At 36.5% G+C, this 27,403-nt stretch overlaps 1 pseudogene; it reads left to right on the forward strand.

The window, feature by feature from the left end:
- Positions 1–20,712: 20,712 nt before the first annotated feature.
- On the forward strand, positions 20,713–25,543 carry LOC140856629 (transcription elongation factor 1 homolog; annotated as a pseudogene).
- Positions 25,544–27,403: the final 1,860 nt, after the last annotated feature.

A 27,403-nucleotide genomic window follows, 5' to 3' on the forward strand; every position in this document is an offset into this window, starting at 1 on the left:
ATCCCCCTTCCCTCCCACGACCCCCTTCCCTCCTGTGACTGCACCGCCATCCTCTCCACTGCAATCCTCTGCCACCCCTCCGTGCAACCCCCACTACCATCCCTCTCCGCCACAGCCCCCAGCCTCCCCCCGCCCTGCCCCCATATGCCCCCATGATTGAAGATAGAGGCCCGGGGGCTGGCGATGGGAACCATGGGCGTGTGCAGAAGTGATGGCTTTGGGATTGGAAACAGCAATGGCGGCGAAAAGTGCGACCGGCGATGCAGAGGTGGAGGATGATGGCCGCAATGTTGGTGAAGAGGAAAAAAAGAGTCAGAGCTACCGTCGTGACGATAGCTTGAGGATGAAGGAGAAGATGCAGACGCCGCTCTTGGGCTACGCCGGCGGCTGGTGCGGGTGCATCGGACGGAGGAAGGAGAACTGATCCTCCGCACTAGAGTGGGCGGGACGGGGCTAGGGGGAACCAACGCACAACTCATTGGCATCGGAGAGGGGGGTCGGGGTGGGCGGAGGTGCAGTTGGAGGAGGCAGGGTGCGGCCGGAGGGGATGTAGCGGGGTGGGCGGGATGCAGCTGGAGTGGGTGTTCAGAAGGGAGGGGAAGAAAAAGAACGAAAAAAAATAAAAATAAAAATAAAATATTATTTTTTACATATCAAATTTATAAAAAATAAAAATAATAATAAAATATTATTTTTTATTTTAGATTAGTAATGATGACTGCCACATATAATTTTTGATGTAAAAAAGGTGTTAGAAATGTGCGAAGGACAACATTAAAATAGTTCAAAAATATCGAAGGTCTAAATTTAAATTTTTATAATTTAAAAATTATTTAAAAAATTTTAAAATAATTTCAGAACTATGGATATAATTTATTTTAAATTTTAAATAACCAAGGGGTTGACAGTAAGAATGAAGTTTTTATGGATACTTCAAATCACAATCATATCATATATATGTAACGTATAAAAGAGTTCGGATGGTATCTGGTCATTCTTAACGATGTCAATCATAGGACCGCATGTTGCAAAACTTTCAAAGCACTCCAGCATCTTTCTACGGTACATTTGCATATATCTGGAAGCATCTATTGTGTAATCTAATTATAGGCGTCGTAAAATAACATGAATCATTCTCGGACAGAAAAGATGCAACCCAAATCCTGCATAAAATATCAATACTTATCAGTGGGGTATTAAAGCGGGGTTCATTTATTTTATTTATTTTTAGATAACTTGGCTGGTATTTCTTGGATGGCATGAATTTGACAAAAGATGGTTGATTTAGCAATCTGCCCAATAATTTTTTGTTGCTCTTGCAAGGATTACGAGCCACCATAGATATCCACCTTCTGTAAAACCTTACAAGCCACTATAGATATCCACCTTCTGTAAAACCTCTTGATATGCTAGTTGTAATGTATGGAATATCTCATAGTAGTCATAGGCTACTTAAATTTATTTCCCTTCATTTTTGTCAGGCAAATTAGTTTTTATACTTCTTGTATTCCAATTGAAAGTAGCTCAATGACAATGTGCATATATATTGGTGCTCCTTTTAAAATCTTACGTGTATGTCATGCTTTTTAGTTTTTGTGATATAATAATCTCATCTGTGCATGAACAATTGGATGCTTGATACATGAAGCTAGATCAGGCTAAGATACTTTGGGAATTTTTGTAGGCAATGGTCCACACGTACGAGCATGACATAAAGGCTTGTGGAGTGAAAGAAGGTTGTGAGTTGCCCAGGCTTTAGGAATTTCTTCAATCTATTGTTGAAAGATCTTTGACAACAGGAGAGATCTAAGGCTCTTATTTTATATTTTTATATTTTCTAAAGTAACATATTTTACTTGAAAGTCACCACCCTTTGATCAATTTTAAAGATAGTGTATTGGAGAGAAGTGATTTGGATGGAGCAACTTTGTTATTTGAAGTGACACGGATGCTTTTATCATGACTAATGGTGTTATGGTTTTTGATAGTATGGTTCCACAAGGTCGCAGGCAGCATAAAAGGGACTAAATTGTGCTATCTATTACGAGCTTCGTATATTCATCTAGAAGATGATACTATAATAGGTTTTTTTATGGCTTTCATATTCAATTGCCAACAAGGATATGTTTCACCTCTTCTATAAGATTGTTAAAATTATTGCGATCATTATTATCTTTTGAGATCTTCATATTTATAGAGAAACAAATAGTACTATTAATTGAATGACATTGTATGTAGTAATCATACCAGACATACTCTTCAGGCATCCTCAGGTAATCTTCTTATTCAGATTTATAATATTTTATTTTTTGATACCATGAATATATTTTTTTAATAATTTAAATCATCTGATTTTTTTTTTTAAAAAAGAAGATCATTAGCGGTGGGAGATGATAGGCTTCATTCCTTGTGCACAGTAAGAGCAAGCATGTTTTTTCTTAGGAAAAGATAAATCTATTATGAATTTTTTTGGTACATTATCATGATTTTTTTATGGGCATGATTGGAAAGTGGACTTTAGCATTTTGATGGTTCCACGGAGTAACAGATTCTATGAAGAACACTAGGCTAGTTTGGTGGAAAGTTAGTTTGAATTCTCAATTGACAATTGGCCCAAGTCATGTCAAACGAGCTTCAGTAGCAGTTGGGCACCACAGCAAAGAATATGGGACAAACTTTTTATTTTATCGTTGTTGCGGCCAATTTCTATTGCACCCATTATCGATGAAGAACACATATAAAATAAAGTCCGCATTGATCAAAATTATATCCGTTAGAGATCCTTCAATATTAAGTCAGTGGAGAGTGATGAACAACAATAAATATTTAGAGAGACAGAATATCAGTTCAAAAGAGTCCTTACCAAATACTGCTCATTTACCTCTTTTTATAGATGAGTTGTTGGTAACCGTTTGTAATGGCTAGACACGTAGATCCCACTTATTTTGGTATTATATGATCGTGAGATGTGCGATTATACCCACCACTGATTATGTTCTGCCATTATGCGCTTTCTGCACTAGCGGTTTCTGATATGCCGACTTTATATTGGTGATCAGAATATGTCGATCGTATGTAGACAGTTGTGAAAGTCCGAATGACCATCGATCAGCAACTTTGACATACTAATGATTTTCGGTCTGAAATCAGTTAAGTCGTCATAGTCAGAGTTTGCTAGGGATGGTTGAGAATAGCCGACTGTTGGTCGGCCAACCGATTGATAGTCGGCAGTTTGTGCTTATCATGCCGATTGAAAGTCGGAATCGGAGGAGTCGGTTGAATTGCCCCAACAGTTGCCCCCAACTTTCAAGTCCAAGATAGTCTGACATGTGGATTGATACTGGTTTGACACGTTGGACGAAGGAAGTTGTCACGTATTGTCTCGAGCCCCGATTCGACTGCAGAGATTAAAGATTTCTTCAAAAAACAAAGGGTCTCCAGCCGTTTTGTCGTTTTGATAACCATAAGGTTATTATTGGGGTGTCATTTCGAGAAGATAGTCTGGCATCTAGTAAATCTGGATGATTTGATTCTGACTAGTCGATTTCGGCTACTTGTCCAGATATCATTGGCTCTATATTGTTTACACGAATAGTGGTCAGGTGACGTGATCTGAAGGTAGATACGTTGAACCGTCTGATCAATGGTCGGTTTTGATGTAGCCATGTATCAAAATCTGGAGAAGCCTTAATTTGAATAATTTCATCCAGACCGTTGAAAGGTTCTATATATATAATATCACTTTTATGTGGATCTTCTGCTTTTGCATTCGTCATTCTCTCCTGCAACAGAGGGTTCCCTCTTGGGTGCTGAGAGTTTTCGGAGTCTTCCTTACTTTCACGTCATTTCCTAGTTTCAGGTTGAGTTTTACTCCTTCCTTCTAGATTGTCTTCTTTCTTCTTCTAGGTTTTTCTGCCATTTGTCATTTTCAATGGCAAGTAGGGGTAAGAAAATGAAGGCTTCAACTTCTCAAGATAGTCGATGGAGAATCCGATCGATGGTTCTCTTTTGGATCCGGAGATGAAAGTTTTTTCCTTATCCGGATCCAATATCGATCGGCTTAGGATCAGTATCGTATTCGGAGTAATTTCAGCTCTTCACTCCTAATTGGATGGTCTGATGAATTCTTCTCCTTCAGATTAGGTTGCATTTTACGTAGAGGACCTTCGGACCGATCTTCGATTTTTGATTCTAGAGTTTGTCTGGAATCTCTTTGATTACTACCGTCTTTATCCTGCTCAATTAGCCGCGAACTCCATTCGGCTAATTATTAGTTTTGCTTTGTTGTGTCATTTCATTCCGACCAACCCTCGTCCTTCTCTTTTTCGAGCCTTCTTCATCCTTCGTCGTCACTCAAAAGCTAAGGGTTGGTGGTCTTTTAACCCGAGGAAGGGTTGTTTTTTATTTTTGGTCTTCCATCATCCATTCATGGATGGAAGAATTAATTTTTCTTTGCCTCTTCTTCATCTTTTTGGCGCTTTCCTTCGTTCTGGAGTGATTCAAGAACCACCCTAATGAATATAGTCGGATCGATATTATTGATCGAAAAATTTTCTCCACTCAAGGATATGGAAGTCCTAGCGCAGCGAGAGCTAATAATGAAGCAAGCTCTCTATGATACTGGACTTAGTTCGATGACTTCTTTAGGTTAGCATAATCGGTCGCTTTATTTTTCATTTACTTTTGAATTTTGTAACTGAACTTGTATCTTCTGATTGCAGCTATGCGGACATCAGCACGAGTTTCAGCTACTGATATTCGTCAACATATACCAAGAAGAGAACAGCGACCGATGCCGGATCATCCTAAATGATGAAGAAGAGTTGGGTTGATTCTGAGTCGATACCGATGAGGGAGTCCGACATTCCGTCGATGACAGCTCCCAGCATTGAGTCGGTCATAGCGTTATCAGCTCCGATAATGCTTCCTCCTATTGAAGTGCCGTTGGTTAGAGTAGAGATGGCGACAGATGAAAATGACGCACCAGAACCATCAGCAGTTTCATTAGCAGGGGTTCAGGCCAAATCTGTAGCCCCGACCAAATTAGAACCATCTGCTATCAGACAGACTATTCCTCAGGTGCCTTTAGCTGTGCCGATGTGGTCTCGAGCACAGTCAAGCTCCAACTTCATTGCGGTTTTGAGTGAATGACCACCAAATGAAGAGCGAGGAAAGGTGCCGGCCATTTCTACCGAGGATGGATCATTGACGAGTCACCCCACCCTCTTCGACATTTGGATCCTAGTTAGTGAGTCGCTTTGACCAATCCAACTTGGCCAAATAACTCGTCGAAGCTACTCTTCTCCCGACTGACAGGGAGAATAGGAAAGATCAAACTCTGTCTAAGATATTTTCTTCCTTCTACCTGAGATCCTCGGGGTAAGTTGACGATACTTTTTTCTTCTTCTTTTTTTTTTTAATCTGACTTATTCTTTCTTTTTAGTTGACACATGATATAAATGCTCTGGTGAGCGATATCAAAAATTTATCGAGCTTCGTCGGGCCTGGATGGACAAAGTTGCAATCGCAAATATCGAGAAAGCTGCTGTCGTCGAACAGCTTCAAGCGGCAACTGAATGAGAGAAGGAGCTCTAAGAAGATATCTCCCATGCGATGGTCGAACTGGAGTCCACCAAAGCCGAATTAGGGTTGGCTCAACAAAACATCCCATCCTTGGAGTCCCAAATTAAGAGCAAAAAGTATTCAATCAATCGCTCTGAGAGAAAGGGCGGATGTATAGAAGAACTTGAGGCAGAGCGTGAGAGGTATTGGGCCACCAAAGAGAGGTTGGCACTGGTCAATGCAGAGTCGGCCCCACAAAGAAGAGGCAGAGTCGATGTAAGGTGCTTTGAATCTGGTCATCGAGAATTTCAGAGAATCACAGGAGTACAAAGACGAAATTATCGAGGACGGATTCACCTCCTATTGTGTCGATATGAAGATAGCAGAGATGCAGTTAGAAAATAGTATCCGAACTTGGATCTGAGTAGTATCATCCCCTTTAGTTTGGGAGAAGAGGCTGTCGAGGAGACCACCGCATCGAACGAGGGAGATGCACCAGCTATACCAAAATCTGCTCCAACCATCGAAGCTGTACCGGAGCAAGCTGAAGAAGAAGCTGATTAGTGATCGGTGTAATATCTTTTTTCTCTTTTTTTTTGTAATCGAACAATAGTCCAATCTTGTAATCGGATCTTGAGTCTAATTTTGTAATTCTTCTTTAATAAATAAAAAAAATTCTAAGTATGGAATCCCTTTTCATTGTTGGTGTACCGTCAATGTCATTGAATACCAATCAGATTACCAATTATTCATTGGTGAGTTAAATGTCGACCAATAATCGTAGTAGAGTATGTCTGCTAGTCGGATGTCAGCCGACTTAGCTTGAAATTTTTTAGGTATTTGATAGACGTGATAAGTCAAATATCCTTCAACTGACCATAGTTAAGTCAATCTATTTTTCACTCGATTGGAGTCGAGTCGGTATAATATTTGCTTAGCTAAAGCTAAGTCAGTATGAGTAGTCATTCGATTTAAGTTGATTTTTGCAAAAAAAAATTGAGAAACAGTCGGTACAATCTGATCGATTATTTATCAATTTGATGCCATCATTCGACTTAAGTCAATTTTTACAGTGAAAAATTGAGATATAGTCGATGTGAACTGACCGATTATTTATTGGCCTAATATCACTTCTATAGATAACTTGTAGATGACTAAAAATTTTAAGATTTAGAATCTAAATATTTTATTCTGAATATTCATATATGTGAACAACTTTATTGATAATACATCTTCAAATTATCGACATTCCAAGTCTGAGAATAGTCGTTCCATTGAGAGTTTCTAATCGATATACGTCTGGACGAAGTATCTCAGTCATCTTATAAATTTTTCTCGATTTGAAGATAATTTTTTTTGATCCAGAGGCTTTAAAACTTCTACCTTTTTTAGGATCAAATTTTCTGAACGAAAGACTTTCAATTTGACCTTTGTATTGTAAACCGAGCTACTCTCTGCCGATATGCCGCTATCCGAACTTTGAGCTTACTGTCAGATTTTTGAAAGTAAGTCTAGATCAGCTCTTCGACATTTAGAATTACTCAGCTCATTATATTGTTTGACTCTTATTGATGTAATCTGATCTCAAGTAAATTATCATCTCAGTTTCATAGGCTAAGTTGAATGACGATTCTCTTATCGGTATATGAAGAGTTTCCGATATGCCCATAAGATCGGATATAAATTCTTTTATCTAAGAGCTTTAGCTTTATTCAATCTGATTTTGAGACCATTTAGAATCGTTCGTTTATCACCTCCACTTCATCGTTGGATTATGGATGGCCGACTAAAGTGAGTTTGTCCGTAATATGAAATTTCGCATAAAATTTTTTAAAATTTTGATTGTCAAATTATCATCGTTGTCGGTGATGATGGTGTGTGGTAGATTGAATTGCATATGATTGATTTATGAATGAACTCTTCCATCTTATTTTCAGTGATTTGTGCCAAGAGTTCAACTTTCACCTATTTGATGAAGTAATCAATGGCAACCACTATAAATTTTTTTTGACTAGATGTCAAAGGAAAAGGATCAAATATATCGATTTCTCACTATGCGAAGGGCCATGGTGCAATTATTGATGTTAGTTGACTAGCTGGTTGATATTATATGCTAGCATATTTCTGATATGATTCATATTTTCGGATAAGTTTTGCTGTATCTTTCTTCATAGTGGGCCAATAATATCCTTGCGCAAGATTTTATAAACCAATGATTTGCCCCCAAGTAATTTTAAAAATTTCTTCATGAACTTCTGGGAGCGTATAGTCGACATCCGTTGGTCTCAAGTACTTTAGTAGGAGAAGAGAGAATGCCTTTTATAGAGTTGTCCATTCATTAAAATATATTGTGAGACCATTTACCTTAGTCGTTTAGCTTCTGAAGGATCTGCAGGTAGAGTTTCATCAGTCAAATATTGGATGATCGGGTCCATCCAACTTGACTCATCATTGATTTGCAACACTTCTTCGACTTTGTCAATACTCGATTGTTCAAGATATTCGATGAATGTCCGATCAAGCGAGTTGAATGAAGTAGTTGTAAGTTGAGAAAGTACATCAAATCGAGCATTCTCTACTCTTGAAATGTAAAAGATCTCAAAATATTTAAGGTTGATATAAGATCTTTCACTTTTTGAAGATACTTCATCATAATGGGATCTCGGGTTGCAAACTCGCTCTTAACTTATCCGATGATCAATTGTGAGTTGGTGAAGATCTTTAAGTTGTTAATATCAAGTTCTTTGGTAATCTTCAAGCCAGCTAAAAGAGCTTCATACTCGAGTTGGTTATTTGATGCTTTAAAATTAAATCGAAGAGCACATTCGGTTACGATCCCTTCGAAATTAGTGAGGATGAGACCGACTCTATTATCTTGTACATTGGATGCTCCATCAATATGTACCACTCACACTGATACTAAGTCAGCCTCAGGACTTTCAATTTGCTTTAATTTATTGTCGAGTTTATCTTCAGGATTATCATCGGATACGATGTACTGGGCGATAAAGTGGCCAAAACTTGTGCCTTCATTGATTGTCATGGATGATATTGAATATTAAACTCACTAAATTTTATTATCCATTTCATCATTCAATCTAAAGTATCAGTCGGTACAGAATTACCTTCAATGACTGATCTGTCAAGATAACTATTGAATGTGCCTGAAAGTATGATCGAAGTCATTGTGATGATATGATCAGAGTGTGGATCATCTTTTCGTTCTTGGATATCGTATTTCAGCATTATGAAGCACATTGCTGGTGTAATAAATCGACTATTGAATTCAATTTTCATCTTCCTGGATGAGTACCAAACTAACTACCTCTGCTAAAGTCGCCAAATAAAGATACAATGTTTCTCCCATCCTTAGTTTTGTGAGTAATGGTGAAGATGTCAAATATTTTTTTAGATCCTCAAAGGATTGTCGACACTCATCTGATCATGAAAAGTCTTTTACTTGCCGCAAGGTCTTGAAGAATGATAGACATCTTTCTACTGATCTTGAGATGAATCGACTGAGTGCGGCAATCCTTCATTAAGTTGTTGTATCTCTTTCTTGGAGCTTAGATGCTTCATATTAATGATAGCCTTTATTTTCTCAGAATTAGCTTCAATTTCTTATTGCGACACGAGAAATCCAAGAAACTTTCCAACAGTTACTCCGAATGCACACTTAGTCGAATTCAATTCATCTGATATTGTCGAAGTATGTCGAAAGCTTCTTTCAAGTTCGAACGTGATCAGAAGTTTTGAAACTCTTCACCAGTATATCATCAACATAGACTTCATATTGCATCTAATTTATGCCTTGAACAGTCTGTTAACTAGCCATTGATAAGTAGCTCCATATTCTTTAAACCGAATGTCATTACTTTATAACAGTAGATGCCTTTGTCGGTTATGAAGGCAGTGTGCTCTTCATCTTCGAATGCCATACGAATTTGATTGTAGCCTGCAAAGATATACATAAAGCTCAAAAGTCGATGTTCTGAAATTATATCAACTAGTTGATTGATCTTTAGTAAGGAAAAACTGTCCTTCGAATAAGCTTCATTTAAGTTTGTGTAGTCGATGTAGATTTTTTATTTTTCATTAGCTTTTCTTACCATTACTACATTAGCGAGCCAATCAGGATAATTAGTTTTTTTGATGAAGCCAATTGTGAGGAGCTTGTCGACTTCTTCGTCGATGATCTTTTGCATTTCAAGAGCAAAAGGTTTTTTTTCTGCATCACCGATTTAATTTTAGGATCAATGTTCAGCCGGTGAGTTATTACTTTCGATGAAATTCTTAACATATCGATTGTCGACCAAACAAAAATAGTGATATTTGCCCTTAGTAGATTCACCAGTTGTTACTGCTCCGAATCAAATAATTGTGATCCAATTTGGACCGTCTTTTCAAGATTATCTTCTCTTAACGGGATAAAAATCAGTGGCTGATTGGTTCACTGATAAGTGATATATTTTTATATTTATTAAAAATATTTTTGATAACTTATGATGCTAACATCTTCTTAAAAATCTAATTTCATGAATTTATTGAATTTTTTTAAAAAATAACTGATTTTGAAAAAAATATAAATTAATATATTTATAAAAAATAGATATTAATTTAATTGAGTAATTTAAACACCAAAATAAAAAAAATTTGAAGAATTTAATGTATATTTTTTTTAATTTTTTAGATAAAAATCAGAGCAAAAATAGAGCTAAAATATCCTAAAAAATAAAAAAATAGCTTTCGATGTACGGTGGACCGGCGCTCGGTCCACAGAGCCAGGATGCGGTCCACAGGAATAATTACGTGGTCCACAGGTGTGGCTCACAGTGAGAAAAATATCTTGGGTGCGATCCAACGACTGAGATTTAATTTGAAGATCGATCCAATGGCTGCTGTTCGTTATCGGTTTATAAGAGGGGTTTTTGCACGATCCGACAGTCGAAAATGAATCCATCATGAGATCCGACGGCTGAGATGCTTCCGACTTTGATAAGGAGTTAAACTGTGCGATCCGATGGTCCAGAATCAATCTCAAATACGATCGACGGCTGTGGTTCGATCCGATTTTGATAACGATTAAAACTATAGATTTTGGACAGATCTGGGCGGTTCAAGCTCCATCCGACAGTCAGGAATATTTCTAAGGGGATTAATATGATTTCTAAAGATTTTAGGACTCCTTTTTCTATCAAAAAATTATGAAAAATTCATCTATAAATAGGAGGTCCGGGAATAAGCTTTGTGAGCAGAAAAATTGAGTAAAAAGTGTAAAAAAAAAGAAAAAAAATTAAATAGCTTTAGGGACCCAAGAAAAAGAAGGAGAAAAATTGTTCGCTCTACGAAGTACGACGGAAGATGGAGAGGTCATCAACCATCTTTCCGACGAGGCTTAGCTGATCAACTTCATATCTTTGTTACAGTTTTATTTTATTTTATTATTTTTTAAAAATTTTTATACTTGAATTTTAATTTTAATTAATGTAAAATTTATTTTCTTACACTTTAAATTCTGTCTTTTATTTTTCGTAAGTAGATGCTAGGATCTAGTTAGTAGATCTTAGTACCTGATTTATTTTATATTTTTTAAATTTTTATTATTTATTTTTATTCAAGTAGATGCTAGGATCTAGTTAGTAGATCTTAGTACTCGATTTATTTTTCATACTTTTAATTTTTATTTTTCGACTTAAATTATTTTTTAAAATTTTATTTTTTTTATAAAATCAAAGATTTCAAGTCAAAATCCTGCCTTCTCTGTGGATTCGATCCGACTCACTATTTTTATATATTTTTAATTTTTATTGAAATTAAAATTTGATTGAATCACGGTGTCTTAACGACAGCATCGCGATCATATCAATTTTTGGTGCCGTTGTCGGAGAAGGCACCAATTTTAATATTTGATTTCTTTGGTTTTCTTATGGCTATTGCTTACTAATTTTTTTTATCTTTTTATGAAAAAAATCAAAAATTAAAAAAAAAAGAAGATAGAAAGCTTCCAAGTTGGTGAGATCAATCCTAATCCTAATTATTTTTTTTAATATTAATTACTATATTTTTTTCAAATTAACTTAAAATCCATCTACATGAACCTAATAAAAATCACATGACAAGAATAGAAATTTAATTGTTAGAAGCATTCATCATCTTAGAATTTTTTTGATGATTGTAGAGACAAGGTAAGCTTTCAAGTTTTATTAGTTTATGCATCTAATTTAGTTGCATAGAACTCCTTGTTTGAAATTGGTTGTGCATATTCATCTCAAATCAATTTAAGGGCAACACCCATAACAAGATACGGTGGAGATTTCATCATTTTTCTTGACTCAAAAATAACCAACCAGCATCCCACATTAATCCTAGCCTAACTAAAATCAAGTAGACATTGGCCCCTAGTATTAATCGAGTTCAATTCTGAGTATTGTGGTCAAGTCAAGTGCAAAGTAAGTCGGAACTAACTCCTGAAACTGGTGTCTAAGGCTAGAGATTATAAAGGCTCAGCCAAAATAGATTTGTAGTTATTTAATTGATTCGTTAGCTTACCTGGCCAATTCAATTGGTGTCTAAGATAAGCAACGGGGGACCCCCATGATCCCACCTCTTATCTGGCTAGTTGAAGGAAGTGAGAATAAACCCAATTTGTATCTAGACTGAGCCACTCTATATCGAACTATTAGGTCTAAGAAACCCATAGGTTTCTAGGTTTAATTGTTTGCTAACTTGATTGTAATTAACACTAACCACAACTAATTCTTCCCACCTTACGTATCTAGGTCTAGGGCTCTTTCTTTCTTCTCTCTCCTTTTTCTCTTGAAAAAAAAATAAACAAAAACAAAACTTGAATCGTACATTAGGGTTTGCACTAGTATATGCAAGGTAGAAGATCTCTCTATCCTGACCTAATTGAATCCAATCCTGAGATTGAACGGTTGATTCATATTAAACCTGAAAATCAGATGGCTGAAGATCCTAGAGAACCACTTAGACAGATGAAAAATATTTTATTCTTTCACCTATAACCCATTGACTTGTATCCACTTACCTGATATCCCTGCAAGCCACTATGAGATCAAGTCACCACAATACAGATGCTTCCGTCTTTCTATGAAAATACTAATGAAGATCCTTACAAGCATTTGAATGAGTTCTTAAAAATTTATTCCACAGTAAAAATTCAAAATTTTACTGATGATGCACTTAGATTGATCTTATTTCCTTCTCACTTAAAGATAAAGCCAAGTACTGGCTTGGCACAATAGGGAGACCAATCCAATTTGGGCTAAAATGCAACACGAGTTTCTTAAGAAATTCTATCCCATAGATCGAACCAACACCATGAGGTGAGCCATCACTGGATTTGCTCAGCTTCCAGGAGAACAAATTCATGAATCATGGGAGAGACTTAAGGAACTTCTTAGAAAATGCCACACCATGGTCTATCTAAGTTTCAAATTGTTCAAGCTTTTTATGAGGATTTAGGTGACAATACAGACATATGGTAGATGCATTTGTGGGGGTGCATTCATAAGTAAAAGTGAGGATGAAGCCTATACTTTATTTAAAATTTTGAGTGAAAATTCAATCAATCATGCTTCATTATCCTCCTATGAAAGATCAATCCCTTACCAAAAGTGGGCAGAAATTTTTGAGATCAAGCAAACAGACTCTAGTCCTAAGGCCGATCTGAACCTAATAGCCAAAGATTAGATAAAGTCGACCTTCTTGCCCAAAAATTTGATTAGTTCTAGCATTAGGTCAATAATTTCCTGCACAATATATACCACTACCTAATTATCAGGAGATTTATTCTATCTATGCTAGCCACCCATTATGTGAGCGAATATCCAACAGCTGCACAGTTTCCACCTTTCATTCAAGAACAAGTTCAAGCTGTCCAAAGTTATTCCAAATCTGTCAATGATCCATTCTCTAACACATATAATTCAGACTGGAGAACATCCTAATTTTTTTTGGAGACCCAACAGACTCAGGTTCAGACCCAAATTCTTTCTTTGTTAAACTTTAGAGTAGGCCTCCATACCAGAATTATGCCTACAATAGAGGTCAGTCCAGTCAATCTATCCAGCCATCATATCAAAATCAGCCACCATATCTACCTCCTCAACAGACTAATCTAGCTGATGATAGATTAAACCAACTACAATAATTGATCATGATCCAACAGCAATCTCTTGCTAGGCTAGAAGCACAAATAGGAAATTAGTTGAGTCTACCATGAGGAAAGAATCAGGTCAATTGCCAAACGAACTAATATCAATTTTAAAAATGACCCACCCATCCACCAATCATCTGGACCTAGTCATCAATTCAATGTTCCACTTAAGAATCCCCAATTTGAAAGTGACAATACAATTTCTGAGCTTAAAAGTGATAGGATTCTTAAGGATCCATACCAAGATCAGATGAGTGAGGCTAGTATTGATGCTAGCCAAAATATGAATTTGGAAGAAGAGGTTAATATTGAAGCTAACCCAATAGAAGAACTTGAGCCCAGTATTGATATTAATCTAAGTGATAAAGAGAAGAGAGCGGATGAGCTATCCAAGATATATTCATAAAAGTCCTATTTTTTCAACCCTAGAAGCTGGTTCTTCCACTCTAGAATTATCACCTCCTCCAGAACTGCAGTCATCTTTGATTATATCTGAGTACACATGTTTAAAATCAAATGATACCCTTTCAGCACCTATTACTTCAAACTCAACTCCTAACCTAAAAACTCAATTCATGAGTATTTTAGAAGAACAAATAGGAGAAATTCTCAATAAACAAAGGTCTGTGAATGGGTTTGTGAACTATCTTTCTCAAATTAAGAACGGAGATGTGAACTACTTTTTGAAGATTGATAATAAAATATTAAAATTTATTATAGACCATCTTTTTCGATTAGCAATCTAAAATCATTAGAATTTGTCAATCCAATATTTGACACAGGATAGGTAAGAATTGGCATGGTCTGACTGAAGACGATAAACTTAGCACTTCGTGGGAGGCAATCAAGTTTTTAATTTTTAGTTTCTGTTTTTAGCTTTTGCTTTTTTTTATTTTTTTTGGTTAATCGATCTTACTTAGTATCTTTTGTAGGGATCTGAAAATAATCTTGGCTAAGTTGAAGGGAGAACCAATTTTAAAAAGATTTTTGGATCAGGTGACATCTCTCTTTTTCTTTCTCTTTGCATGCACCCTTCATTTTTCCTACTCCATTGAAGACAATGTCGATTAGGTTGGGGGGAGGATAATAAAAATTTTTAAATTTTTAAAGTCCTCAAGTAAGTTAGTATTTAATATTTAAGCATCTGATTACACTTAGGAATCGAGTTAAATCAAGTATTTTTAAAAAAAAATTGATGCATAGATCAGAGAGTTTGTAAGATATTGAGAGATCGAGTATTAAGAAAACTCAATAAAGAGTTAAGTTTAAAACTTAAACAGTTTTTTTTAGTATTTCTAAATTTTTCTACTAGCATCAAAGAAGAGTTAACTTTTTATGGGCTTGTGTAGGGTAACTATATGTTTCTTCATATATATAAAAAAAAAATTTCAAGTACTTCATGCTGAGTAACCGGATCTATTTGCCTAAGCAAGCATTGAGTTTCGCATCAAGGACAAAGAAGCTTTGTTGTAAAGTTGATTTTAACTCATAGCCTGTTTGATTCGAGCAAGTAAATTGAGGGGTATTTTATACCTAATACCCTAAAGCCATCTAGTTTGAGAGTCATTGACTGAAAACTTACTACATGAATCAAACAGAAAGCTTAAGGAGTTAAGACACTCAATAGCAGTATAATATTTTTTTAAAAAAAATCAATCAATAAATGAAGGACGGAAGTAACAATATACTTATCCATGTGAAGGTGAATGATTTGGAGATAAAGGTAGCAATAATTTAGAAAATTTTTGAAAAAAATAGTATTTTTAGTTTAACTCTCATATTGATTAGTATTAATACCCCAATGATATATCTCATTTACACTCTACTGAACATCAGTGGTCCATTTAGTAAAATTTGAGATTTTAAGTTAAACGGTACTTGATTCTAAATTCTTTCTTTACTCAAGGACGAGCAAAGTTCAAATTGGGGAGTGTGATAAGTGATATATTTTTATATTTATTGAAGATATTTTTGATAATTTATGGTACTAAAGTCTTCTAAAAAATCATAATTTTATGAATTTATTGAATTTTCTTAAAAAATAAGTAATTTAAAAAAAATATAAAATTAGATATATTTATAAAAAAATAGATGTTAATTTAATTGAGTAATTTGAGTACCAAAATGAAGAAAAATTTTTGAGAAATTTAATACATATTTTTTTCAATTTTTTAGGTAAAAATCAGAGCAAAAATAGAGCTAAAATATCTTAAAAAATAAAGAAAATAGCCTTCGGTGTACGGTGGACCGGTCGCTCGGTCCATAGAGCCAGGGCGCGGTCCACCGGAATAGTTATGTGGTCCACAGGTGCAGCTCTCAGCGAGAAAAAGATTCTGGATGCGATCCAACGGTTGAGATTTAATTTGAAGATCGATTCAATGGCTGCTGTTCATTGTCGTTTTATAAGAGGGTTTTTATGCGATCCGACGGTCGAAAATGAATCCATCATGAGATCCGACGGCTGAAGACGCTCCCGACTTTGATAAGGAGTTAAACTACACAATCCGATAGTTCAGAACCAATCTCAGACGTGATCGGATGGCTGTGGTTCGATCCAACTTTGATAAGAATTAAAACTATGGATTTTGGGTAGATCTGGGTGGTTCAAGCTCCATCCGACGGTCAGAAATATTTTTAAGGGGATTAATATGATTTCTAAAGATTTTAGGACTCTTTTTTCTATCAAAAAATTATGAAAAATTTATCTATAAATAAGGGGTCCGAGAATAAGTTGTGAGCAGAAAAATTAATTATATAAAAAAAAAAAAAAAATAAATAGCTTTAGGGATCCAAGAAAAAAAAGAAAAATTGGTTCGCTCTACGGAGTACAACGGAAGACGGAGAGGTCATCAACCATCTTTCCAACGAGGCTTGGCTAATCAACTTCAGATTCTTGTTACAGTTTTATTTTATTTTATTATTTTTTTAAAATTTTTTATATTTAAATTTTAATTTTAATTAATATAAAATTTATTTTTTTACATTTAAATTTTTATCTTTTATTTTTCGTAAGTAGATGTTAGGATCTAATTAGTAGATCTTAATACCTGATTTATTTTATATTTTTTAAATTTTTATTATTTATTTTTATTACAAGTAGATGCTAGGATCTAGTTAGTAATCTTAGTATTCGATTTATTTTTTATATTTTAATTTTTATTTTTTGACTTAAATTACTTTCTTCAAAATTTTATTTTATTTTTGTAAAGTCAAATATTTCAAGTCAAAATCCTGCCTTCTCTGTGGATTCGACTTGACTCACTACTTTCTACATATTTTTAATTTATTGAAGTCAGAATTTGATTGATAATCATGATGTCCTAACGACAGCATCGCGATCATATCATTCACCTATTTTTTTATTTTCTCTTTGATCCAATTTATTAATGGATAAAGAGTCTTCAGATTGATTTTCTTTGTAGATACCATAAAGCAACATCGAGCAAATTGTTGATCTTCCCGTATTTTTTTAACTCCATTTTTATTTAAAATTGGATCAATAAATGATATGTTGATACTATCGCTATTAAGGCATTAAGTCCAAGTTGTCTAAGTATGGCATTGTAAGTCGAAGGAACTCAGATGACTGTGAATGTCAGAAGAACGGTACTTTATTATGGATCTATTTTTATGGTTAGTGGGAGAGTAATTTTTTCTTCCACTGTAACTGCATCTCCGATAAAATCGACTAATGGCATTGAGACTCTTTTGAGTCGGTCAGTCGATAGTCACATTCAGAAGAAAGTCGAGTAAAAGAAAACAACAATAGAGCTTTCATTATCAATTAAATTTTTTTTACATCATAATTTATCATTGTTGTCGAGACGACGACAGCATCTTCATAGAGAGTTTATATTCTTCGAACATCATCTTCTGAAAAAAGATTATATTGTTAAGTCGTCATTTCTTTACCGATTCTTTTTCGGAAGTTGCCCCCCAATCTTTCGGTCATCCAAAAATCATATTGATCACTTCCGTCGTTGGTCGATTGTTGATCATTTTCTCAGCTTGTGACTGAGGCTGTTGGTCGGTAGAAGGTTGAGTCAGACGATCTTGTCAGAATTTTTTAAGGTAGCCACATCAGATTAGGACCTTTATTTCATCCTGAGCTGAATATATTGTTCGGTATTGTGTCCATGATCACGATGAAACCGACAATACTTCTTCTTATCGTGGCTCCTCAGTGGTACTTTCATCGGTGGGAGATGTCGAAGATACCCTTCTCTTTCGATCTCTGTTAAGATTTACACATAGAGAGCAGAGAAAGGAGTATAGGAGTCATACCTGCTGCCATAGTTTTTCGATCTTGGACTCCATCGATGAGGTGAAGCTCTTTTATTGGTTGTTGACCAACTTGGTTCGGTCGGAGCTCCATTTTTCTTTTGTTTCTTTTTCTGATCTTGTCCTTCTATCTGGCGTCCGTCAGAAACGCCTTCGTCCGTGCGAATATACTTGTATGCGTGCTCCAAAAGTTCAGCATAGGTCCGAGAGAGAGTTTTATCTAAAAAGTAGGTAAATCTGAATGCCTTCAAACCTTTTTTCATAGTTGAAATGGTCATATCTTCATTGAGGTCCCTGACCTCAAGTGTAGCCGTGTTAAAGCAAGCCACGAAATCTCTTAATGTCTTTGTCTCACCTTACTTGATAGGGAAGAGATTATCTGATGTCCACGGTACCTTTCGGCTAGTGCTAAAATGGTCACGAAGGAACGTTCGAGCTGCTCAAAAGAACTTATGCTCTCCGATTGAAGCTTAGAATATCAGGCTCGAGCAGTCTTCTGAATAGTTGTCGGGAAGCCAATGCATAGGAGGCGTTGGTCGCCTCCTGGATCATCATGAGAGCCTTGTAACTCTCTAAATGATCAATTGAGTTGGTGAAGCCATCATATGGCTTCATCTGCAGTATTTTGAACTGAGACGGGATCGGCTCGTTCAAGATATGCTGAGAGAGAGGTTGGGCAGTATAGAAGTCAAGATTGTTGAGGACTTTCGACCTTCCACTTGAAGTCGGACAAGTTGGCAGTCGATCTTCTTGAATTTGTGCTCGAAGTCATCGTGCCACCGTTGCAGAAAAAATCCAAGGGTAGAATCCCGTGAAGAACTTATGGATGAAGAAGCAGAAGGTACACACGATCTTTTTCCTTAATGCTATGTACACAGGAAGGAGAGGGAGATCCCCGCGAATGATGAGCGGCATGATAAAAATGCCAAAAATAATGATTACTCGACTCGATGAGAACGTCGAGATGGTCGTCGTTCTGAAGATGAAGAGGATGAGTGCTGTAGAGGACGGCGGCTATGTCTGGATGGCATTGAATGAGCCATCGATTTCTCTGCCAGCGACTGTTGCTTTTACTGTATCTGTTGTTGTTGAAGGTTGTGCACCGCCTTTGTCAACACCTTCATTTGCTGCATTAAAGCAGTAATTTATGCTCCGTAGTGACTACGAGACATGAAGAGCTGGGCTCTACCAATGGAGGTTGGGGAGGGAGATCTTTCCGATGGGAAGATTGCCTTACAGATCCTGTATAGTTGTTTTGAGCTCTGATTTTTGCCATGGTTTCTCATAATATTTTTTCTTATCTGGCACACCAATCTGTTGCGGCCAATCTCCTGTTGCACCCATTGTCGGTGAAGAACACCTGCAAAATAAAATCTACACTGACCGAAATTATGTCCGGCAGGGATCCTCCGATGCTTAAGTCAGTAGAGAGTGGTGAATAGCAGATGAATGTTTAGAGAGAGAGTATCAGCTCAAAAGAGTACTTATCAAATGCTGTTCATGTACCTCCTTTTATAGACGAGTTGTTGATAACAGTTTATAATGGTTAGACACGTGGGTCCCATTTATTTCGGCATTATATGAACGTGAGATGGACGGTTATACCCACTACTGATCATGTTCTAGCTATTATGCACTTTCTGCACTGACGGTTTTTGATATGCCGACTCTATGTCGGCAATCAGAATATGTCGATCATATGTCGGCAGTTGTGAAAATTCGAATGACCATCAGTCAGCAACTCTGATATGCCAATGGTCTTCAGTCTGAAATCAGTTAAGTCGTTATAGTCGGAATTTGCTAGGGATGGTTGAGAATAACCAACTGTTGGTTGGTCAATCGATTGATAATCGACGGTTCGTACTTATCATATCGATTGAAAGTCGAAATTGGAGGAGTCAGTTGAATTATCCCAACAACCATATTTTTTTTTATATACATCTTAAAATAAAAATCAAAAAATTAAAAATTATTTCCAGAGTCGTTAGTAATCTCGTGCTTTAAAAAGATATGACATTCTATCTCTTCTTTATTTTAAAAAATATATATTTTTTGATATATACTACATAATGAAATGATATATATCAAATAAATTAATTATTAAAAAAATTAATATACATTTCAAAATAAATTGATATATAATTTTTAAATATAAAATTCATCCGTACACAATATACAACTAAATAATATACATTTAGCAAATTAATCAACTAATAATCTAATATATATTTTTAAATAAATTGATATATAATTTTTAAAAAATTATATTTATTAATGTATATTATATGTTTAGTTATATATACTCATCAAATTTTTTAGATTATTAAAAGAAGAGGACGTTATATTTTTTTTTCGATCAATGATAAAAAATATATATATATTTTTTTTATTTATTCTGAAACTGATAATTTCATTAAGAGAAGTCCGAGACTTTCTCATATCTTCTCCGCTTGTCCGGCCATACGATTTTTATTCGTTTTGGCCGGTTGCAATGCTGTTTCTTGAATCGCCTGGCTAATTGTAAGGTTTGGGTTGAGCCTTGCGCTCGAGAGAAGGACTGAGCTTCTTTCGCACTATCGCCCGTTGGATCTCACTTCGCACAGCTCTCAAAGCAGATCTCTAAGTGTCGTCCACTTCGCAATCCAACACTGCGTTCGCGGAAGCAAGGTTACTCCTCCTTTGCTCACCAAAGGTACAACCCTGTTCCTAATTATTGGGCGTTGGTGCCGTCCACTAACGCTCGCCGCATATACATATACGTATATGTATATATATTTTATTTATTTAATATATATATATATATATATATATAAACCGCTTGTCATCTGGTTCGAACTGAGCTCCTCTCTTCCCGAAACCGCTTGTCATCTCGTTCGAAATGAGCTCCTCTCTTCCCGATGATGCACGAAGCGTTGCCGTCCATTCTCACAAGACGTCGCAGCTCTTCGAGGCAAGTTCCCGCTTCCTTCTTTCTTATCTCCCATTTTTCCACTTCTTTATCGTTATATGTCATCAGATTGCCGATTTTTTTCCCATCTCTCGTCCCCTCGAAGCGTTTCGTCGCTCGCCCAAATTGGCTCTTGGAGCTTTTGCGATAATTTAGGGTTTTTTTAAAAAGATTCAGTTTTAAAGAATTTTGTTTCTTGTGTTACTAACTGGAATCTTGGTTTTATCCGTGCTTGCAATTTTGTGTATTTTTCATGGAATTTTAATGCCAATCATTTCAAGACTTAAAGCGCCTAGGGTTTTGGATGTATCGTTACTTGCATTGTTTCATTGAGGAGAGTTGAAGAAGACCGGAAATGGGTCGTATCTTGCGTGCGAAAGAAGGATTCACCTTCCTTCGAACGAATCGACCGTTGGATCGCGCAATGGTCTTTTGCAGATCTGTGCAGCCGGATGAATGGAGTTCGGAGTGCTGTGAGGCTGTGCGGAGAGCTATCCAACGGTCGAGGTCGCAAAAAGATATCAATCATTCTTTCGCGCGAAAGATACAACCCGAACCCAAGAAGATCACGTGATATTAGAAACAGACCTTGGGGCTTGTTTTGCCTGTTATTTCTTTAATTTTTGATTTTTGTGTACGTTATTTTACTCAGTGGATTTGCAGAGAATTTGGTTGGATCTCATCATGAGAAATTGTTTCTCATTATTATTATTATTATTAATTTACTTCATGAGGAGAAGCATGGCATGTCTCTATTCTGAGTGCTTGTAATTTGTAAGTGGTTTCAAATTACTGGTCACAAAGGAGTAAGATCGTGTTTACCAGGAAATCTTGAACTGTTTTTTGGTAGTTGAAATGACTAGAATGCTTGAAGGCATCCTGATAATTCTCATCAGATCATCACTTCTTTCCCATTATATAGACTTCCTTCCAGTGTTTTATTGGCCGAATTGGGTAATTGTGATTACAGCCTTTTTTTTTTTTTTCCTTTTTTTTTGCATAGTATTATTTTCCCAGGGTTACTAGTTGAAATTCAGTTGTTCCAGTTCCGTCTGTGTCCGTGATCTTTTTTTTTTTTTTTTTTTGCCAATCTTCTCAAGATTTCAAATACCTAGGATTTTGGACATCTGGTTATTGGAATTGCTTTACCGGACAATGTTCAGGCAGGGTGGTTGCATCTCCATGGGGCAATGAATCATCATGATTATATTAGTAATCAGGAAATATAATTTATATTTTACTCCAGTGCTTGTAACTGGGTAAGTTTTACTAGATGTGAAATATTAAGTCTGCCTTTGTCTGGTCTCTAGAAACCTAAAACCATCATTGGATAGTTGAGATGAGCAGAATGCTTTAACGCATCATGTTCAAGGTGATGAGAGTGTGGTACAAGATAATTGATAGTATATACTGTTGTCATATTATTAATCATGTCTCATCTCATGAAGTGCAAGTAATGACCCCACATGCATTTAAAATTTTTTGCCCAATAATGGCAAGGCATGGGCGTTATTAACTGTTCTGGTATGAACAAGATCATCATAAATGATAGTTTTGTATAGATTCATATATTGAATGAAATAGAGATTCTTTCACATTGGTCTATCTATTATGTCTTGCTTGCTCTATATTAGTTTCTTCTATTTCTGTCAGTCTGTTTTATTTTCACAGTATGATGGCTCAAAGAAATGACGCCAAGAAAACATGGAATTCATCCAGTACTGCTGTGGTACTCTTGTTATTTGCGGTATCCTTGTTCTTCATATAGCTAGCCAGCATTTTTGATACGTTATGGGTAGTTTATGATTCAAACATATCTCCTAGTTTATAATTGAAACATGTCTCCTATTAGATGTAAATTGATAGCATGTTTTTCCTCATATGTGTGTGTCTACATGCATGTATGCATGTGTGCATGTATGTTTGTTCATGTATGCTGGCATGTACTTTTAATCTGAGTTGCCTAAATTTTCGTTTCTCTAGCTGCATGCTTGCTTTTTAAGCTGAAATTTTGAAATTGTAGTCAAAACTGCCAACATTTGGATCAATATTGCTGTTGAGGACTTGAGAATATATAGACTAATCCATAGCTGTCTACCTATTAATGTTGATCACTAGTTCATATGATTTTGTACTACCATTAAGTACTTGGTATATGGTGATGACAGTTTTGTTGATGAAGTGCACAGACCATAAAATGAGCATCTCTACTTGTGCATTGCTTCATCATGATAGGATTGATGGGATGCAAGACCAATTGTGAAGATTGAGTAGCCTGAATTAGGTGAAAGCAGGTTGGTAGACTCTGATTTTACTTAAACTTGAATGTACTAGGATAATTGAATTGATGCAAAAGGACGTAGCCGTGCATGAATTATGGACCTTTTTGTTCAATGATACTTGGGTTTGAGTTCTAGTAAAATTGTACATGATGAAACAGACTCAATGTTTTATCATTTGTAGCAACATTTGACCAAAGAAATTATGATGATGCGGTCCATTTTTCTGCCATCATCATAAGCAAAACCATCTCATTTTGCCTCTGAAGGAGTAATCTTTTTTCCTCCTCATCTTATGGCTGAACTTTGTAAGGCTCCATAAGGGTGAAATTTATGCTCCTAAAGACCAAATAAACCATAATTCTGAATTTGCTTTAAGATGTAATACTGCAGTAGAAGAATCTCATCTCTGCAAAGGATTTTGCATTTAGCACCTCAGAACTCCTAATATTCCTCGTCTTAAAGCCTAAGTAGGTGCTGATTGTATGTGTTCAAGATTTATTAGAGATAAATAAGTCATTGTAAAAGTCAAGAAATCACATAAACAATATTGTTTGATCTGGATCAACCAGATCCAGGGATGAGATTCGAATTGTTTGACTCTTTTGATCGGGATCGTGAGTCTTATATAACCAATTTTAAAGTTCTGACACCAATGGTCTTGATGGCATGTAAAATATAAAATGCTAATCCTTTGAAATTTAATATATTTTCATATCCATAACCATGCAACATCCATCTTGCATGCTCCTGCTACTTTCCTACTTGACCTGTCAAGGTCTATCTACAATTCTACATAGCTCACTTGTCCCTATTTTTTACTTTCTTTTTCTCATTAGAAGTGATACTGCAGTGGAGAAGGTTAAATCATGGGGAGGAGGAAGTCAAGGGCGAAGCAGCCTCCTAAGACGCAAATGGACAAACTTGACACTCTCTTTTGTTGCCATTCTGCAGTCATGGACGTAGCATCGAGTGTTGCATGTAAGCATCAGCAATTATTGCATTCCTATAGATATAGTATTAGTGTAAAGAAGCATTTTTTTAGCTCATCTTCTACACCTATTGTATTTCAGTCTTTCTGCTTTTGCTTCTTTCAAGCCTCAACAACACAGACACGCGCACAAACAAAGTGTTTGGTTTAATGTACATAGTTGCAAGCAAGTACCATGTTTGTGCAAACAGCATGGAGTAGAATTATGCAATGATGTTCCTGTGCTAAATAGATCATAATTGTTACTCATTCATTCTTTTGCTTTTGCAGTGACATGAAGAATTTGATTGGTGAGGCCTCATGCAGGATTTGTCAAGAAAGTTTCAGCACTACTATTACTGGTATGATTTATATTTCTTGATTGGAAAGAAATGCATGGAGCACACCTTTTTTTAAAAAAAAAAGAGAATAAATTGGTAACAAAAGTTCTAGTTAACTAAAAGCTAATATGTGGCATTCATCGAGTCATAAATATATAGAACTTTTACCAGTTGAGTCTTGCTCAGAGATTTCTTAGCCAACTTAAACCTGAACAACCTTCAAGCAAATGGAAGAAGGTGGTTATGTGCGGGGCATGCCAAAATGTTTAGTGAAACCTATGGTGTATGGAGTAGGAGAAATTTGATGACCAAAAGAATCATTCTCTCCTCAATAAAGAAGAAACAATAAGCAAAAGTAGTTGGTAACCATGATGTATATAAAACTGGTGCAAACAATTTGTTGAGCATATATATTCAAATATTGAACAACTGCAAGATTATTTAGATGTAACAAATTCCCAAGTGCAAGACTATTTAGATGTAACAAATTCAATCTCAATAAGTTATTCAATATTAGAGATGATTAGTGTATAGAGTATCGTGTACCAGATATTAAAAATATGGTCACTAATTCTTTTTTTCCTTATTTTCCCCTCTTTCCTCTTTGCAGCAGTGACCGGGCCAATTGACATGTAAGCTGATTATCCTATGATATATTGGTTCTTTTGTTAGTTGTTTAATGGATATGAAATGGGAATCTTCTGACCAAAAAAGATCTTTATGTCACAGATACAATGAATGGATAAATGAATGTGAACGTGTCAACGACCTTGAAGATGATTCTGCCTAGTTAGTGAATATGAAATGGGTTAGTGAAGTGGGTAAGATGATGTAAAGCTTTTTGTATAAGCTACTCTTTTAGCCATAGCATCTGATATTCCTGGAACATTTTAATCAAAAATTTGTAGTTGAAGGTGTAGCTGAGGTACTCTTTTATTGTAACTCTTGAAATTATGTTTTATAAGGATATTGCAGTTGTATGAATGAGTGAAATGTTCTCTGGTGCTTGTTTAATAATGGAATGCGAGGATGTGATATAACTACTGACTGAAGATCTGCTCAGTTTTGGTCCGAGCTGGGTGAATGCCTGAAATGTCCTCTGATGATTGTTTAATAATAGAATGCGAGAATGTGATACAGGTAACTGCTGATTGAAGGTCTGCTCAAGTTTGGGTCTGTTACGTTGAGATGGCTTATGCATGCGCATGGCAACAGACTGTTGCATTCCTCTTGAGATTGTTTGTGTGTGTGGCATTGTTTTAGGCCACGGGTGGACCAATATGTTGATGATTTTCAGGGTCAAGGATGACCTTATTTATGTTGAACTGATCTGGCGTAAGAATGATGAGAACCATGGGCATGGGTTCCATGTTATCCAGGTAATATGTTTTGAAGGTGCTATCCTAATGCAAATGCCACCAAGAGGACACTACCACATCACTTTCGGTTTTTGACGTGGATCCATCTAAATTCGTAAGTTAATTAATAATTATCAATATATAATTTAGAAGGCGCTTGTCATTCATTGCGATCTAATAAAAACCGAGGGTATAATTGGTATGATATTTTCTTTCTGCTGTTCTTTTTTTCTAAAAAAAAATTTGAGAAAAATGTGATACTATAGGCGTAGTAGGGGAGTCCCAGAAGCTCAGGGTGGCAAAGCTTGGGCTAGCAACATCGAAATGGCAGTACTTCGCAGCTAAGCAACATACTTTTTTCAGCATATGCCGTGTGGCACAACCTCAGCATCAAACACCAGATTGTTCCTGGACAGTCAGATCTGATAGGCGATATACGCCATTCTTCAGCTCCTAGGTGAGCTCTCGATCATGCTTCGATGGATTGCATCTAAGAATGGTGGAAGCCAAAGGCCACTGGTTGTCCCTCATGGCTGGCCACCCGCCATCCTCCAAATCAAACTCGCCCTCAGATAGTGAAGAAGAGCATACTCCGTCGAATCCTTCAACTCGCAGACTGGATAGATGGTCGGAACCTCTATTCCTCTATCTATGAGAAGAGTCTGTATTGGTAGCCAGTTCCAGGCAACCTTCCAAAGGAAAAGCCTGATCTTGGGATGGACAGCCACTCTCCAAATCCAAGCCGCATCGATCCTCCTTTCAAGCATTGGTCTACTCATATCGATGAGGTCCTGGGTAGGGACCTTAGGGCAGCAAGATTGCCCCCACACCTTCAAGTTCTGGCTCCAATAGATAGGAATCGGAATGGCAAGAACCCTATCAGCAAGCGGCCAACCAAATAGGTGGGTGACCTCCGGAGCCCTCCAACCCCTATCGTCATAAAGATTAAGTCATAGATCTGCAGATGCTCGTTCACCTCAGTACTGACATAAGTCGGCTAGCGAGAGAGCGACGGATCAAAGATCCAAGCATCCTGGCACATATTGATCGAAGTTTCATCACCAATCAGCCACCTCACCTGGGCTACTACTGTAAGGGCGCGAGCACAGATCTCTCTTCAGATGAATGAAGAACCACGATCGGTCTGAATATAGGACCTCTGGGCTCTATGCCTCATAATAAGCCCTCATCACCCTACTTCACAAACAATCAAGCGGGGTGAGGAATCTAGCAGCATGTCTGGATATCATAGTTTTCCTCCTGACCAGCAAGGACTAGATCTCAAGGTCTCCATCTTGCACCGACTGGCAAACCACCTCCTAGAAAAGCAAGTGAAGCCCACGGCCCCCATGACGAGTGCCCCACAAAATATTTCGAAACTGCTACTCCAACTCTTGAGAGAGGAGCATGGCACTATAGTATTCACCAAGAGGTAGATCGAAATGGAACTCAGAACCGATCTTATGAGGGTAGTCTAGCCCATCAT

This window comes from Elaeis guineensis, chromosome 3, assembly GCF_000442705.2.
Source record: "Elaeis guineensis isolate ETL-2024a chromosome 3, EG11, whole genome shotgun sequence".
Classification (NCBI taxonomy): domain Eukaryota; kingdom Viridiplantae; phylum Streptophyta; class Magnoliopsida; order Arecales; family Arecaceae; genus Elaeis; species Elaeis guineensis.